Raw genomic sequence first — 17241 nt, 5'->3', positions numbered from 1 at the left:
TGGGCCTAGGTTATGTAGTAGAATGCGCTTCTTCCTCTTGAACTTTTCCTCATTTGCATCTTCGAGTACTTCTATGAAGTTGTCAATATAGTCTCTCCAATCTTCCCACTTCATGAGTGGCTCTCCGGGTTTAGGCAGAAATTGCACTGGGGCCGTTGCGTATACCGCTTGCGCGCTCATCTTTTCGCGCTTGACCTCGGGTGGCGTGCCGCTTTGACTTCTGGGACTGCCTGGCGTGCTGTCCGACTCCTGTTTTTCATTCTGTATCTGAGGTCTTTCTGTGTCTGCCCCTCCGCTCTTTCCTGAGGTAGCCAGCACGATTTCTCAGTCGCAGGGTCACTGTACTTTTGAGTGCCTTTGTCATTGGCTCTGTTTTGATACTTTTTTCCCTTCCCCAGTGCTTGTCTGACTCCCGTGGGATAGGGGGGGGGGCTCAGCCGCACTCTCTAGGGTTGAATGTGACATATGGTAGCTTACTTGCAGTTCAGTGCTTGGTCGCTCCTCTCACTCGCCTGGTTTAGCTACTTTTCTCCTTGTCCTAGCTGTTCGACTCCACTGGTGCTTCTTTACAGTTTTTTTTTCTGTGTGGGTGTTCAGCATCCCGCCCTCGTCACCATTGTAAAGATGCCGTTTTCCTCAATTATGACAGGACACAGATGTGGAGGTTAACGCTATTTATTTAACTTATTTCCCCTAGAGAGCGCCGAGCCGGTGAACACTCTCTCTCAGCTTTCGCGCCTCTGCTCGTGCGCGCAGCATGGCCGCCAGCACGTCACGTCGCTATGTGACGTGCAACCACTAGAGCGTAACATCACATTAAAGTACACCGTTTTTACTCCCGAAACCCAGGAGTTATACATTCTGCCGACATTTGAGCGTGCAAGAATAGTAGCTGCCAAGATTCGAACATCTGACGCGCTCTCCGTAAATCTTCTTCCACAACGATGTTAAATGACAACTACGAGTCCCAGAATGCTCAGTGGTACATTTGAAGTGAAGTATCACAAGATCATTGAGTCCGCCATCACTGCAAATCACTCAGTGACTACGAGAGCCACGATTTTTCAGCATTTCCACTGCAACAAAAGGTAAATACAACATTGCACGAAATACTTATTATTTCCGCAAGTGTATATAACGCATTGAGAACTAGACCAAATCACGGGCCTCCAATAAGCGCGAATGCGGCAGATTCCTTTTAAATTATATGGCACTTTTACAAGCCACTACATGCCAGCAATTCTGCAATTTCTTAATGAAAATCGAAGCTCCACAAACCAATTAATGTCCATAAACTTCACAGGGAAAAGAGACTACAACTGTTGATGCTGTGTGCTAATGCCGACTTGAAGACAATGAACTACGAATTTGCCCTCCTTGTTTTTCAGAACTGCATACGTACAAGGACTTTTGATAAGTGAACTCTACTTGAAAGATACCACACAGGTATGAAAAACCGTTAGGACTGCATGTTGCTAACTATCGCCTAATTTTATACATGCGCTTTGTTTTTCATTCCAGAACTACATTGGATTTTGAATTGATTCATTAAATATCCAGAGCCCCCCCCCCGGGAGGCTCCATCAAACGCATGGTAAACACAAATAAGAAAAACGAATGTTTACACACACAAGATTTCTGTCTCTTCCAGCTGACTTCTTAGAGTTAGGTTTTTTATGATTATCAATTTCCATCTTTTAGAGAATATGTGCCAGCTTCCATGAAGGAACAGACCATTTGTTAAGTGAGGTAAGAGGGCTCTAACTACCGCACTGGTTTGTGAGTGGATGTTATGGTTTCTATGAAGCATAGTAAGACAAAGTTTTTCTTGTTTTTCTGCAGAATTTTTGAGGTCCTGCAGAGATTTCCTGTCTATAGGGATTCGAAACGCGTCGACCACCTTCTTTTGTTAGGCCAATCAAGCAAACTTGGTTTAAAAAGTGTTCTAATTATAATGCATTTCTAGATGGCGTACTGCTCAAATTAGTAACTGTTCGGATAAAGTGGGCTCAAAGTGAGCATACTGATTCACGCTTTATTCATTGTTTGTACCCGATTAGGGGTTTTAGTTGTCTCTTTAGTCTTGTTTCTTTTTCTTGTCTCTCTTGTGTGAGAAAGTATCTCTGGCAAATGTTGCAATATGAGTATGAATGAAAAGGTATGTGTGAGTCTAAATGGATTGAAAGGTTCGTTGATTGTGAGAAACGATTGAAATTCAATTCTTTTGCATAGGTATAGATTTTAGATAGGTTCTTTGTTGTTAGTTAGGATGAATAAATTTACACAAGTTTTGTAAAATGATGTGATGCAATTCATAGTGTGAAAAATAAATTAATTAATTCAAGCTGAAAGAGTGGTTCGAAGAACCAGTTTCATTCTGTTTCTTCTCGTGTACAATGTTTTAAAAAAAACTGCAGTATTGGCAATTGGTAGTTGTTTCTTGATATATAAGGCTTGGCCTTACTGCAGACTAGCCAAACCTTGATTTTGTTTACTATACTAACTTTCCAAAAGTGGCATTTCTAGAAATATGAGTTAAAATCCAACTTTAGCAATAAAGGGAATTTTAAATTACAATTCAAACCAGTCCAAGAAGTATTTCTCTACCTGCTCCCAATTTGAAGTTATCACATCGTCAAATGTAATAAGGTAACCCAGTACTAGCCTATGGGTGATATATCCCTAGAACAGGTAAAAATGACTTTAGGAGTATTTCACTGCTAAGACATGTAAAACTTAAACTCATATGTTCAAATGTTTACATTTCACACACCCTGCCCTAGGAGCTTTTAAGGCCTCCCTCAAAGATGAAGTATAATTATTAAAAAGAAGGCTTGGGCCTGAAACAGTTTGTTTTGCCTGGTTAAAATATCATTTTCAAACTGCCCTACTGACTGCAGTGGCAGCACTGAAACATGTTTAAGGTGCTACTTTAGTGGATGGCCCATAGTGCTGCAGATCCACTAGTGGTACAAAAGGGGGTGGTGACGGAGCATCTGAACCAATCAAACACTCACACCCAATCAACAGATCTGGGTTTAATCCATCACCGTTCTTTAGCCCACTCTGCCACCCCAGTTCAGACATTGCCATATGTAAATCAGTCTGACCCCGTGCCTCATGGGAATAGTTCCGCCCGAACTGCCAAGCCATGCCTTCTCTGGACCTGAAACAAGCTTCCTAGTACCGGTTTCTGGCATTGCAGCCGTCTTCAGCCAGGCTTGCTTGAATCCAGTTTCAAAGTGACCAAGGGAGTCACGTCTGAGCATACCCTGTCAACTTATGGCGAACAAAGCGGTACAAAAGGGGGTGATGATGGACGGAGCATCTGAACCACTCTGCCACCCCTGTTCAGACATGGCCATATGCAAATCAGTCTGACCCTGTGCCTCATGGGAACAGTCCAGCCCGAACTGCCAAGTCATGCCTTCCCTGGACCGGAAAAAGCTTCCTAGGGCCGGTTTCTGGCATCACAGCCGTCTTCAGCCCGGCTTGGTTGAATTCAGTGGCAAAGTGAGCAAGGGACTCAAGTCTGAGCATACCCTGTCAACTTATGGCGAACAAAGCGGTACAAAAGGGGGTGATGATGGACGGAGCATCTGAACCAATCAAACACTCACACCCAGTCAATAGATCTGGGTTTAATCCATCACCGTTCTTTAGCCCACTCTGCCACCCCAGTTCAGACATGGCCATATGCAAATCAGTCTGACCCTGTCCCTCATGGAAACAGTCCAGCCCGAACTGCCAAGCCATGCCTTCCCTGGACCTGAAACAAGCTTCCTAGGACCGGTTTCTGGCATTACAGCCGTCTTCAGCCAGGCTTGCTTGAATCCAGTGACAAAGTGAGCACTAGTGGCATGTAGTTTACAGTCCCTTGGTATGTGTAGTACCATCTACTAGGGACTTACCGGTCAATTAAATGTACCTATTAGGGTTGGCCAGTTTTCCAAGGCTTTAGAGGCTGAGAGTGCAAGAACTTTAGCACTGATTAGCTGTGGTAAAGCACTGTGGGCCATATGTATCAGGAAAACGATTTGCGATTCTGAAATAGCGATTATTACCGAATCGCAAAATCAGAATCGCAAATCGGGATGTAACAACGCAATCGCAAATTTTTTGCGATTCGCCCAAAATAGCAAAATTTTTGCGCGATGCAATTCAGCGATTCCTTAAAGGTCAAAAATCGTAAATTTGCGAGTTCGCAACCAGTAAATCGCAAAATAGCGCGATCGCAGTCCGAAAATCGCTAAATTGCGATGTTCCCACGCGAAAAATCAAAATTTTGCGATCTTCTGGAAACATCCAATCGCAATCCTGATGCTTTATGATGACATCACCATCCAGGAAGTGAGTGATTTCCCATGGTGCTTCAGGATAGAGACAGAGAGTGTGAGAGTGTTGTTTGGAACTCAGGCGCCATGGCAGAAGGTGGAAACCAGGATGTCCCAGCAAGCCAGCAGGAGCAGCAAGAAGGGGAAGCAGGCAGGAAGAGGAAGCTCAAGTTTTCAGAGGCTGAACTAGAGACCCTCATTACCGAAATGGTGCCACACCATGAGGTATTATTTGGGAGGAGTTCCCACAAGGTGCCAGACGCCAGCAAGAGAAGTATTATGAGGGCCTCCAAGCCAAAGTGAATGCCCTAGGAGTCTCCCACAGGACAGTGGAAGTGTTGCGGAAGCGCTGGTATGACCTGCGACAGCGCTCCAAGGAGAAGTTGGCTGCCAGGCTGGAGCAGTCCCAGCTCACCGGTGGGGGAACCTCCAACGTCCCTGACTCTACACCACTGGAGGAGCTGGTAGAGGCCACACTGCCTCCACAGAGTGTTGTGGGCGTGTCCGTGCTCGACAGCTCAGCACAACCAGCTGCAAGACCAGGTAAGAAGCATGCCCCCCCACACTAAACCACCCTCAGCAACCCCCTGCAGCAACCTAGGGATTAGGGGAACCACATGGCAGGCTAGAGCAATTACACAGGCAGTCACAGCAATGCATTATGGGAGATGTAGTCACCATAGTCTGTAATGTTGAATGTAGCATCAGAATTTCACTTTGTACAAATGTTCAGGTCAGGAAAGGTGAATGACACAAGTAAAGTCAGGAAACACTGTGAAAATATTTATTTGAAAATCACATATAATGAAAATGAAAGTAATGTGTGCTGTTCTATCCACAGCACCTGCAAGTGGGAAGGCTACAGCCACTGCAACTGAGACAGGACCCCAAGCCTCAGGAGAAGACAGCCATGGCCATGAAACAGATGGGAAGGACAGTCCTTTCATCCGACCACAAGGACAAAGTAGGAGGAACGTCAGGCCATTCAGTATTATGGATGATGATGAGGATGAAAATGAAAATGTGCAGTCTGATGCACCAGAACCCCAGCAGCAGGAGTCCAGACCAATGTCCAGAGGCAGGCGTAGACCCCGCACGGCCATCAGCTCCAATGTCCAACAAGAGAAATCAGTGTTCGCAGGCCTAGAAATGCACATGCTTCAGCTTCACCGCCTGCAAGCGAAACACATGAAGGCCATTCAGAGAGAGATCAGGGAAGGGAACAGAGGAATACGGGAGGAAATCAGGGGGGCTGTGCAGGAGCTGACTGCAGAGTTGAGAGCTGAACGCGCAGCCAGGCGCAAAGAAATGGCCCGCATGGACCACTACACGCGTTCTATTAATCGCCGGGCCTCCTCCACCAATATGCTGGCAAGGCGTGCCATCGAGACACAGCGTGAATTCTCGCATGGTATCCAGGACATAGCCACTGCCCTGGATGAGCTGCGTGTGCTGCGTACTGATGGACCCGGGGTGCTTACCCCCAGTGAGGAGGACTCACAGTCGGTGCAGAGCTCAAACACACCACAACCCACTGTTGAGAGGCGCCGTAGTGGCCGGATCACCAGGCCTGCCACACAACAATAGGGACCTCAGCAAAATGACAATTCCACACAGGGGAGATATGGGGCCAGCAACAGTGTAGCACTTGCTGTACTAATGACTGATTTTGTAGCAGTGTGATGGAAACATGTGCTTTTGTTTGGGAGAGTTCATCCATGTTTTTTGGGATGTGTTACATTGTTGCAATTGGGTAGTAAACACGTTTGCAAAGCAAGAAGTTGTCAGTGTATCATTTTCACTCACCTAGATGTAGTTTTGCATGATCTCATCACGCCTCTGTCGGCCAGCTGCAGCAGCAGCTATGCCAGCTTCCATGTGTATGGGTCGAGGTCCCTCCACATCAGAGGATTAGGAGTCACTCAACTCCATAGGTGTCCCTTTCCTGGTTGCAATGTTGTGGAGCATGGCACAAGCTACAACAATTTTGCAGCACGTCTCAGGGCTGTATTGGAGGGCTCCTCCACTCTTGTGTATGCATCTGAATCTGCTCTTCAAAATCCCAAATGTTCTCTCGATGGTGCCTTTTGTTGAAATGTGTGCCCGGTTGTAGCGCCGCTCCCCAGCAGTGGCAGGATTCAGGTAGGGTGTCAAGATGAAATCCCGGACTGCATAGGCACTGTCCCCTGTGGGTGGAAATGTTTAATTGTCAGTCACTGTGATGCACATGCTGGCCATGAGAAATGTGGGCTGACAGTGTGTGCTGTTACCTAGTAGGTATCCCTCTCCAAATTCCCCTCTTGAGAGTCTACGGTATAGCCCACTGTGACGAAATATGAAGGCGTCATGTGTGCTTCCAGGGTACTTTGTCACTATATCGGTGATTATGTTTTTGGCATCACACACCATCTGTTTGTTCAGTGAGTGGTAGCATTTCCTGTTCCGGAATACATACTCCATGTTTGAGGGGGGTGAAATGGCAACATGTGTTCCATCTATACATCCTATGACGTGGGGGAATTGGGCTACGTTGTAAAATTCCTGCTTGGTCTGTGCTAGTTCCTGTGGGGTGCTGGGGAAGTGTATGTGATGTTACTCCCTATGTGTCATGGCGTCGAGGAACGCATGGAAAAAGCGCGACAGGGCACTTTGTGACACCCCTCCTGCAGAGGCTATGACCCCCTGGAAACTACCTGAGGCCAGCAATTGTAGTGAACAGAGGACCTGGATGTGAGTGGGTATGGCTTGTGTCCTGCGGGTGGGGTGTTCTAGGTGGGTCCTGAGTTCCTCAAACAAATCAGGTATGCTGTCTTCCTCCAGTCTGTAATGGGTGTAGATATCCTCCTCAGTGCGTTGGAAGATGGTGGTGCGCAACCGGAATATCCTCTCCTGTAGTCTCCTCCTCTGCGCCAGAGCTCTCACTCTTCGCCTCCCCACTATCATGTACAGCCCGGACATTGTGGTAGGGAGTGTGTTGCATTCTGGGTTTCAATTGATAGTTTGCACCTGGTTACCACCTGCTCCCACTTGATGGTAATTGTGATTCCTTATTTTGCGATTTTGAGTATTTTTCTATTTGCGATTGGTTGATACATTCCATTGCGATTTCTAAATAGCGATTTCCACTTTAGAGATTTTCGCTAACAGGTTTCATCGCTAATTTGGAAATCGCTATTGTAATCGCTATTTAGCATTTTCGCAACGCTTGGGAATCGCTAATTTGCAATTCCTTATTTTGCATGCGTTTTTGGCTTCATGTTATGTTATGTTATGTTATGTTATCTGTTTTGTAAAGCGCAAACAGCTGCCCCAGCAACGGGGCGTCCCGGCGCTAGAACCATAACACAACCAACTGAGACGAGAGACGAGACCTACAAGGAGGGAAAGAGATGGGTTTTGGTCGCTCTGCGGAAGGCTAGCATATTGTCAATGCATCGGATGTGGAGGGGAAGGGAGTTCCATAACTTGGCCCCCAGTAGTTTGAAGGAACGCCCTCCGATGCGGCAGAACTTTGTGTGGGGTATCATGGCTAAATGTTGCCCCTTGGACCGTAGATTCCGTTTGGGATAATAGGGGGTCATCAGCGAACGTAGGAGCTCTGGACCTTCGTTCTTCAGGATTTTAAAGGCAAATATGAGGGCCTTGAATTGGATGCGGGCTTCGATGGGTAGCCAATGTAGTCTGTGAATGGTTGCTCTCGCCGAGCACCTTCTAGGGAGACCTACTATAGCCCTTGCAGCCGAATTCTGGATCCGTTGGAATCTCTTTATTTCAGATTTATTTGCTCCTAACAGCAGGACACTCGCGTAGTCCAGCCTGGACAGGATGGTAGATTGTATGATAAGTTGTCGCGTTTTGGAGTCAAAGTAGCCTAAGATGGGGTTGAGACTTCTCAGTAAACCAATGCAAGTTGCGGCAACTTTTTTGGTGTGCGACTGGAAGCTAAGAGTAGAGTCCAGCCAAACTCCTAGATTTTTTGCTAGAGTTTTCGGGGGGGGTGCTGGGCCCAATGATTGGGGCCACCAGAGGTCATTCCAGTTGTCACTGTTTTTCCCCATTATCAGCACCTCGGTTTTGCCACCGTTGAGTTGGAGGCAGTTTGCTGTCATCCATTTCGCGACGGCAGTCAGTCCATCCCTGAATCTAGTGGCCTCGGGAGAGGGGGCCTCGTTGAGGCTGATGACCAACTGGGTGTCGTCGGCGTACGACACCATTGTGAGGCCCCATGTCTTGGCAACCTCCGCCAAGGGTTGCATATATAGGTTAAACAAGGAGGGACTGAGGGCAGAGCCCTGTGGGACTCCTTGTCCTATGTCTTGGGGTTGGGAGATAAACGGAGGGGCAGATACCCTGAATGATCTGTTGGTTAGAAATGATCGGAACCATTGGAGCACCGAGTCTACGATCCCGATGTTTTCAAGGCGTTTTAGTAGGATAGCATGGGAGACCGTATCAAAGGCCGCGCTGAGATCGAGCAATATCAGCGCGGCACTTCTACCATTGTCCATGATTTCCCGTAAGTTCTCAGTGGAGATGAGCAGCGCGGATTCCGTGCTATGGCCTGGCCTGAACCCGTGTTGGGAGGGGTCCAGAATGTTGTTTTTTGCCATGTGATCACTGAGAATTTTGTTCGCGTGGGCTTCCGCTAGTTTCGCTACCCATGGGAGCAGTGAAACGGGCCGGTAATTCTCCAGTTTAGAGGGGTCAAGGGAGGTTTTTTTTATTATCGGTGTTACCCAGGCCTGTTTCCAGCAGGTGGGTACCGTGGCTGTGGTGAAAGAGAGATTAAGGAGTGAAGTCAAGGATGGGAGGAAGAATTCCAAGGCTCCCAAGAAGTGAATTGGTCTCATCGGATCTGTGGGGGCACCAGATTTCACCCTCCTACAAAGTTTGGTGAGTTCTTCACCTGAGATAGCGGGTAGGCAAGTGAGCCTGGAGTCTCCAAAGGTGGCGTTGGGGGGGCTGATATCCTCTGGACTCTCCTGGGTGAAGGCGTTGTAAATTTTCTTCACCTTTTCCGTGAAAAAGGTGGCTAGGTCTTCACATTGCTGCGTGGAGGTGATGTGAGAGGCCGGTTTGTCACCATTTTGCAATTTTTGCACGATTTGGAAAATAGTTTTCGTGGGGTTGGGGCTAGTTTTTATCTCAGTAGCGTAGAAGGCAGCGCGTGCTACCCGAATTGCCTTGTGGTATGTTCTGAGAGTGGCCAAGTATGCGTTTTTGTCCTCCTGCTTGTATTCCTTCCTCCATTGCCGTTCCGCTTTTTTACAAGTTTTCCTCATCGTTTTGAGGTGCTCATCGTACCAGGGGTTGGAAGGGGTGTTTCGCCCTTTAGTCCACTTGGCTGGTATAATGGCATCCAGTCCCTTGGTGATCCAGTCCTGGAAGGACACATATGATGTTTCAATGTCGTTTATATCCTCCAGGTTAGGTTCCCCTGGGCTGACCGCTAGGTCACATTGTTGTAGTTTGTGCCAAGGTCGTTTTAAGCGTGGGGTGGGTGATTTTTTTACAGGAGGGGAGTTGTTCGGGATTGAGAGGGTTATTAGCGAGTGGTCCGTCCAGGCCATGGGTTTGGGGTCGTCCGCTTTGGCCTCTGGTATGTTAGTAAGTACCGGGTCAAGCAAATGGCCCGCGACATGTGTGGGGGTACGGACGAGCTGGATAAGCTTCAAGGCAGCTAGGTCTGCAACGAAGTTGCTGATTTTAGCATCTGAGGAGTCGTCCAAGTGGAGATTGAGGTCTCCTAAGATCGTGAAGTTGGCCGAGCCAGTGATCATAGCGTGTGCTGTCTCAATAAGCTCTTCAGTGAATTTCGTAGAAGGCCCTGGGGGTCTGTATATAAAAAGGCCAGAAAGAGTGCAATGGGGACTTGTGGAGATTTTGAAGCGAGCGCATTCGCTGTCCGCAATACTTTCCGTTTGGAAGGAACAGGTAAAGGAGGATCTATGGATGGCGGCAATGCCACCTCCTCTTGAGTCTCTATTGATGCAAGTCATAGAGAACCCGTCCGGTATGGCTAGATTTGGGATACTGGTTAGGTCGTCTTTAAGCCAGGTTTCACACAGAAACATTATGTCTGGGTTCTCGTCCATTAAAAGCATTCTTACCTCCGCATGGTGTTTGACCAAGGATCTGACGTTCAACTGCATGATGGTAAGTGCCGTTTCCTTTCTTATGTTCTCTTTGTGGCTGATAGGGCGTGGTTCAGGTATGAACAGATTACAGTTTTTACAGTAGAGGGCGGTTCGACCGATACATCCCTCTATATTATTACATCTAGGGCCAGGGTTGAGCGACCTCAGTATATTGCTGTCATATACATAAGATTTTGGGCAGGGGTTCTGGCGAAAGGCGAGGACTTGGCGAGGACGGGCGCAGACGGGCTTGCCTTAGGCGCGCCTTCGGTGCGCAAACGGCGCTCCTGCTGCGCTCGTCCGCTGCGCTTCCTGTGTAAGCACATTTGTAGGTCGAGGTAGTGGGGGCGTGGCCTCCAGTGGGCGTGGTCACCGCGCACGCCGCAGGTGATGGCGGCTGTGATGGAGGAGCTGGGGGCAGCGAGCAGCTATTGAGGTCAGCTGAGCGCTGAAGCGCCAACAGGCATGAGTGAAAAAGCGCTGGAATCAGAGCTTCGCAAGTGAGTTTTAAAAACACAATTTCCAATAAGTGACACCACACAAAAAGTGAGCGTGGTGCATGTATAGTTTTAAAAGCCAATGAGTACCTCCAGCCCCGGCTTCCGCCTCAGGACTGGGTTTAAAGTTGCTACCTAACCGCTAGAAGTCAGCGGCTTAAGTAGTTCAAGAAGGGGGCGTGGCCTCCAGTGGGCGTGGTCACCGCGCACGCCGCAGGTGATGGCGGCTGTGATCGAGGAGCTGGGGGCAGCGAGCAGCTATTGAGGTCAGCTGAGCGCTGAAGCGCCAACAGGCATGAGTGAAAGAGCGCTGGAATCAGAGCTTCGCAAGTGAGTTTTAAAAACACAATTTCCAATAAGTGACACCACACAAAAAGCGAGCGTTGTGCATGTATAGTTTTAAAAGCCAATGAGTACCTCCAGCCCCGGCTTCCGCCTCAGGACTGGGTTTAAAGTTGCTACCTAACCGCTAGAAGTCAGCGGCTTAAGTAGTTCAAGAAGGGGGTGTGGCCTCCAGTGGGCGTGGTCACCGCGCACGCCGCAGGTGATGGCGGCTGTGATCGAGGAGCTGGGGGCAGCGAGCAGCTATTGAGGTCAGCTGAGCGCTGAAGCGCCAACAGGCATGAGTGAAAGAGCGCTGGAATCAGAGCTTCGCAAGTGAGTTTTAAAAACATAATTTCCAATAAGTGACACCACACAAAAAGCGAGCGTGGTGCATGTATAGTTTTAAAAGCCAATGAGTACCTCCAGCCCCGGCTTCCGCCTCAGAACTGGGTTTAAAGTTGCTACCTAACCGCTAGAAGTCAGCGGCTTAAGTAGTTCAAGAAGGGGGCGTGGCCTCCAGTGGGCGTGGTCACCGCACACGCCGCAGGTGATGGCGGCTGTGATCGAGGAGCTGGGGGCAGCGAGCAGCTATTGAGGTCAGCTGAGCGCTGAAGCGCCAACAGGCATGAGTGAAAGAGCGCTGGAATCAGAGCTTCGCAAGTGAGTTTTAAAAACACAATTTCCAATAAGTGACACCACACAAAAAGCGAGCGTGGTGCATGTATAGTTTTAAAAGCCAATGAGTACCTCCAGCCCCGGCTTCCGCCTCAGGACTGGGTTTAAAGTTACATTGCAATTAGCGATTTTTCAGTCGCAAACACCATTTTTAACGAATCGCGGCGTTTGCCACTGATTTTTGGCTTCATACATATGGCCCTAAGAGTTCTAAAGCCAACAAAAACAAGTTCAAGAAACAGGAGTGAGTGAAGGTAAAATGGTCGGGGACTACCACCCAAGGGGGCGAGGTCTAACAAGAAGGTCCTTTTTTTTACAAAGTGCACGGCTTCATTACCTAGGAACTTAAGAAATAATATATTTTGCACAGCACATGGAACCTTCATAAAGCACCCACAACGTCAACATACATGTCACCCCCACTGCTCCTAGATACACCTGCCAGATGTAACAAAACACACATTAATGCACTAAATGAAACTATTCAATTTTAAAGAGAGGAAGAAATAAACAAAGCAAACAAAGGTATGAAGAGAGGAAGAGAAAAGAAGGGGCAAAAGAAAAAGGAGAGGAAGAAAGAAGTAGAAAAAAGCTAACATGAAAAAGAGGGAGGGGTAAGAAGTAGAAGAAATGGAAAAGAATGAGAGGAATAAAGAAAGAAGAAAGGAAGGAAAAAGAAATAGAAACAGAGGAAAAAGAGACAGCGAGAGACAACGATAGTGAAAAAGAGAGAGGAGATGAACCAAGAAGAATACAAGCAAAAAAATCAAGAACGAAAGTAGACAAAGAAAATGAAAGAATGAATAAGAATGAAAGAGTAGCAGGAAGTAAAGGAGTAAAAGACAAAAACGGAAGAGAGAAGAAACAGAAAGGAGTTAAATGAAAGAGCAGAAGAAAAATAAAAAGTAACAGAAATAAGAAGTGGGAAACAGCAATACAGAAAGGAGTAAGAAAAAGAAAAGTAGAAAGAAAGTGGGAAAGACAAGGAAAGTAAGAAAGAAATGGAGAGGGGAGAAAGGAGTAGAGGAAAGAAAGAGAGAAAAACATGAAGACAAAGTAAAGAAAAACATTAAGAAGGCAAAACAGCCAAAGTAAATAAGTTAATAGAGTGAAAAAAAGAAAAAAGGATATGGAAAAAGAAGAGAACAGGAAGGATATGAAGAATAAAAGACAGACTGCTGGAGAGAAGAGAAAGAAGGAGAAAAAGAAAACGAAGTAGAAAAATAAGAAGGTGAGAAAGAAAGAATGTTTCACAAGAGAGTGGGTTTCATGGTATTGCAATGAATGTTTCCCAGGCCTCAAATAACTGGGCTTGAGTACAGGTTTTTAAAAGACTGATTTAGCAGGTCCGCAGCTGCATATTCTGAAACAAGATGAATGTGTGAGCTACTCAGAGGCAGCCTGAGAATTATAGTTAGCTCTCGTTTGACCTGTCAGAGACCCCTGATTTAGTAGTTTCCACAAACCCTTTGACAAAACAGATATTATATCACGGGCACAGATATCTAGTCGACTTGGTCACTGCTCTATGTAAAGGGTAACCGCTGCAGTTTTAGATGCAAGTTGTGCTGGGAACCAGACAATCTCAGAGTTTGTAACTGGGAACTGTGGACTGATTATATTTACTAATACTTTGTTTGGTTATCTCCAGCTTCTTGGAGTCCTCAAATCGATATGAACGTATTTACCAAGCCTTTACGCTTATTAAAATTTGGCAGGTTTCACCTGCTGAAAGTTATTTTGGGAAAATTTCGGGGATGTGATAATTACCTCACAACTTGTAATTTCGATTCCAGCACAACCAGGGGTTTGTGCAGGGGTCAAAATGGAATGCACTACTTGTAATCTGGGCAGTAGACACCATTTGCTGACAACTGTATCCGTTTAACCAAGTTTGTGTTCTTCTTTTTATCTTATATGGCAGATCATTTTTTTAACACTTATTCAATGTTGCATCTGGAAAGACATTGCAACAATGTAGCACACATTATTGCATCAATAAACTAAAAAAACACACAACCACAATGCAATAAGAAAACGGCAACACAGACTTGTTATGATTTGTCAGTGTAGTGTTGGTGAGTTGCTTTGTGTGCATTAATTCTTATGTTGCTTTGTTGTGCTAGTGTCTTGCTTGTGTAGCACTATTATTCTGCTGTGTGATTTTGGCACGCTGCCAGGTTGCTATGCTGCTTTGTTTTCGGATTGTTTAGTTCTCTTATGTTTTGGTTGCCGCATGTATGTGTCAAGTAGTCTGGCATTTTTGTGTTGTCCGGTTGTGTAGATTGTGTTGTTTTGCAATAATGTGCTATATCTTGGTGGTGTGTTGTGATAAAGTGTATTTTGTTATTGTGGTTTTGTTGTCACAATGTTGTTTCGCATTGTGTTCTTGTTCTGTTTCGGCAACATAGCGTCAAAGCAAGCACCCTAGAACCATGGTGCAAGGGTAACTGTATGGTCTGCAGGATTATTTTTATGCAGGAAGTGGCACCACCCTGCACAAATACAATCCTGATAGACTTGTTCTGCTTTCTGCAGCAAACATAGAAAGAGAAAAAATAAGGAGAAAAATAGACATTTCTCCTCGTTACACCTCTGCTGCATAGGCATATCGTTTTGGAGCAATCCCAGGTCTACAAGCTCTTGTAAATCTGAGAATGCATCAAAAATCACGAGAGTTGCATGCGAACACCCATGCAATGCCAATGAAGTACCTAGCCATGGCAGAGTAACGTAAAACAGCGATTTGCACTGTCTTGCGGTCCTCCATATTTTTGGAGCAACTCCCAGTCACGCAAAGTGTCTTTGTGTGGCGTCAAAAATATGGAATGGTTTGCATCACTCTTGGACCACGTTTCACGGTGCTAGAGTGACGCAAACCGGGTCATAAATAGTGGCACTAAGTTTTGATGATTGTCCCTTTCCTTCAAATTTGAAATTGATTTGTCACAAAGTCTGAAAGAAAATTCATTTTTGAGTCTCTCCAGAAATAATAATATCATTATCTGGACCAAGTGATGCAGAAAATACATGTACTTTCTTATTAAAATATACATTTTAGTTCTCACAGAGACTCCTGGCATTTGACATTCAAAATACAATAGAAAAAACGCAGAATTGGTTGTCATTTCGGGCGGGAAATTATTTTGAGTGCTAACGATTTTAATGATGAATTTTAGTCATAACTGATGAACTTATAAAGTTGTGCCTTTTATGAATTTTATTAGATATTTAGAAGTGTATTTATTAATGTATTATTGTTGTGCCACATTTTTATGGAGCCTTTGTTTAAATTAATATGGTTGCTATTCTGATGTACTATTCAAACTGCTCTTGCTCATTCCCGCCTGCCTTTCAATGTCCCCCTGTGTGTCTTCTCTCCCCACAGTGTTTGCAGAGCACAGGACACTGTGACGTAGCTGGTTATTTTCCTTAGACATCGAATGTGAGTATTATGAATAGAGCTTTCTTCATGACCCAAATGTTGCTAAGTATCCAAGGACTCTTCCGATATAGTTCCACTGTGTGCTTGAAAGAATTCATTAGTGTATGAATCAATTGTTTTGAAGATGTTTCCTAATGTTCTGTATCTCCTGTCAGCAACAAAGCAGAATCTGCTTGAGAATTACATAGAAAGGGATTTGCAGTATTGCCTTATAAATAATGACATGCTCATTTGCAATGAGGTCATGGTGTGCTATCTGTAATCATGGTATCCTGTGACAGAGATTTATTTCATTATTCTATAAGCTCCAAATATGTTTGGGGGGGCGCAAATAATTGTCTCCTTTTCACCACAGCCTGAGTCTGATATTAGAAAGACCTTCCCTGTTCCTACTGCGACATTGTCCATTTGTTGTCCATTTCTTTTATGGTTTTGCTGTTTATATGAGATTTAGAATAATCTTGATGTCTGATCATGTATTCTGCATTTATGTCTTTATGTCATTTAATCATTATCTGTACCTAATGTTTTTGAGATTTTGTAATAAAACCATATAACTTTTTCTCTGATCTAGAACTCAGTTATTGCATTGTCCCAGTTACTTAATACTCTGCTAATTATGTGTTAGGCCTGATGTTGAGGAGGGTGATGTTCTGATCACCAGGTCAAGGTTGTTGAAAGGGAGCCACCTGGGGTAGATTTGAGGGTGATCTAAATTTTGGGGTGTATTAACATTTGGGCTTCGGGGTTGTGCTTCCACAGTAACAAAACGGTTAAATGTGTACCTCATAAACTTGCTAATTGAAAATTATTTAAACACACATGAATTTTGAATTTTTCAAACCTACTTTGGTGCTGTATCTTCTGCCAAAGAATTAAAGTACTGTAAAAGAGTTATGCTACAGTATGAGTCATGCCTATGATTACTTTGAGGTTTCCAGTACTTGTTTCACTGAGCATAACATATCGCGATATAAATGAATGAAACACATATTTTTGTGTGGTGCGAAAAATATTTCAGAAATTAAATATATAGGGGTGTGGCTTGAGCAAGAAGGATGCTTAATCCGGCATCTTCGCTCCATCAATAATCTGGTACATAATTACTTTACCAACCTGCCCAAAACCATGCAAAAAAGACTTTTTAACCCGCAGGAACTACAATGCGATAAAAAGGCGATATTGATTGTTCAGATTGATTTGGATTGCCTCCTAGCCCCGTGAATACCAAAGACAACATGGCGGCTCCCGGCGGCTCCACTCATAGCGGGACATCCAAAAGACTTCACTGTGATCAGCAATCAGCATATGTGGGTAGAAGAACCCTCATACAGCCTGTGCCTCAAACACTCGATGTCTCCCATAATGACATGAGTATTATAACCGGTGTTTGGAAAGCTTTGGGCCGCATTATGGCAGCATGATCAGTATTCACCAGTGCTACCTCAGCTTCCACGACAATGTGAGGACACCCCACAGGAACTGCACTCTAATTACCTTGTCGGCATTTAGTTTGTGTCACGACTCCATTATTTTTGCATTGCCATTTCAAGTCAAACACCTCTGCACGACCCTCCAGGTCGTTTCTGCTGATGTTTGATGAAACTCGAACTGTCACGCCCACCCTGCCCTTCTTGCTCCTTGTGGTTGAGCCAATTTTGAAAAAGGGAACAAAGGATTGGCCTCACCACCCTCGGACTGAACTCCTGCACACACCTACCCTGTTTCGCAAGACTTGGTCACACCACCGTCCCAGAACTTGTTTCTTTCACATATCCTGCTGTTCAAGATCTGCCTGTTCTCTCACATACATATCCTGTTTTGCAACA

The sequence above is a fragment of the Lissotriton vulgaris genome, chromosome 3_1 (genome assembly GCF_964263255.1).
Source record: "Lissotriton vulgaris chromosome 3_1, aLisVul1.2, whole genome shotgun sequence".
NCBI classification, from domain to species: domain Eukaryota; kingdom Metazoa; phylum Chordata; class Amphibia; order Caudata; family Salamandridae; genus Lissotriton; species Lissotriton vulgaris.
Note: the sequence above shows the minus strand (reverse complement) of the source record.